Here is a 1,875-nt window from a genome sequence, read left to right as displayed (position 1 = left end):
ATATATACACACACACACACACATGCACACACATATATATATATATCAATATATCAATCTTTTGCTCTCATCCTGTGCTCTTCTCTTTTGACGGTTGACCACATGCATAACATTTCTCTTGGATGTTATGTGGGAATTCTCCATTCCGCATTCTCATACATCATCATCATCACCAGCTCAGGACTAGGTCAATGTCAAGGGCTTCCAGGCTTTCTCATCTGAATTTGAATCAGTCTGGCATCATTGACTTTGGCACAGATGAATGAATGAATAAAAGCTCTGTCCTTGGAAATTATGTATTTGACTAAGAGCACAAGTAAATTGATAAATGAAGATAATAAACATAAATAAATTTCCTCATTGCATTAAAAATGTATTTCACTCTTTCCTCCTTTTCTTCTTCTTCTTCTCTACTACTGCTCTTTGCTCTTCTTCTTCTCTTCCATATTTTCTTTTCTCTCTGGTGTTCCACACACATACCCTTCTGTTCTGTTTTCCTTCTCTTCTTCCATGTACCACTCCAATTCCTCCTCCTTCTAAAACTTCCATTCACCAATATCATCAACAACATCATCATCATCATCCTATACTGTCGCTTTGTGTTTCTCTCTCTACTCCTCCCGTCTCTCCTCCTATTTCACTATTTCTTCCTCTTCCTCTTCCTACTACACTTGCTCTTCATTTTCTATGTCTTATCAATATCATTTCCCTTCTTGTTCTAGCCTTTCTTCCTCGTCTTCCTTCCCTCCTATCTCTCTATTCTACTTCCCACAACACAGCTTCTTCTCTTCCTACTTCTCATCCTCTCCTCCTCGAACTTCCTCTCCTACTCCTCATCCTTTTCTCTAACATTCTTCTCCATTTCTGTTCCATTCTACACTTTACTCTATTTTCTTCCTTACTTCTCTCCTTTTACTTTTACTCTAGCACTCCCTTTCTCCTCCTTTCTTCCACCTTCTTCTCTTCCTCTCTTCTTTCCCTGTGTTTCTAACAATATTATGATTTCACGTCTGGGAATTGTCCACACTTCAAGTAATTCTGTCTCGTTTCTCCGAATCCATTTCCTTGCCATTTGTCCCCATGGAATCTGTGTTGCTTGTGACAACATGTTCATTTGTCATCTCCACCATATACTGTAAAATCATCATCCATCAATCAACAAGGCAACCTCAACAAATTCACTCAGCCTGCTAGAAAGAGTGACCAATTTTCCATTAGATACTCTCTTATAATGGATGTGCTGAATAATGTAAAGCTAGATACATTATCTTCATTGTTCACCATCGTTTTTCCATGTCCATATTCACACAATGTCAAGGAGACAATAACAAATAAACTTCTGTACTTGGCTTTTGTTGACTTGGAGAAAGCTTTTGACAGGGTCTCCTGCTCCCTCATTTGGTGGTCAATGCAAAAGCTAGGTATTGATGAGTGATTGGTGAGAGCTGTACAAGCCATGTACAGGGATGTTGTCAGTAAAGTGAAGTCGGCAATGAGATAGCAATGAATTTAGTGTACAAGTAGTTCACCAAGGATCAGTTTTCTGCCCCATTTCATTTATCATAATCTGCCGGGCCATAACAGAGGAATTTAAGACAGGCTACCCTTGAGAGCTCCTCTATGCTGATGACCTTGTTCTTATTGCTGAAAATAATAAAAATAAATGCGCCCTTTTAAAGCCTAGCCAGACTCATGGGCCCGGTTTCCCGGTTTCTATGGCGTATGTGTTCCCCAGCTGGACGGGACACCAGTCCATTGCAGCGTTACTCATTTTTGCCAGCTGAGTGGACTGGAGCAACGTGAAATAAAGTGTTTTACTCAAGAACACAACGCGTCGCCCGGTCCACGAATCAAAACCACAATCTTACGATCATG

Source organism: Octopus bimaculoides, chromosome 2, assembly GCF_001194135.2.
Source record: "Octopus bimaculoides isolate UCB-OBI-ISO-001 chromosome 2, ASM119413v2, whole genome shotgun sequence".
Taxonomy (NCBI): domain Eukaryota; kingdom Metazoa; phylum Mollusca; class Cephalopoda; order Octopoda; family Octopodidae; genus Octopus; species Octopus bimaculoides.
The sequence above is the reverse complement of the archived record's forward strand: the minus strand, read 5'-3'. Positions refer to the sequence as shown.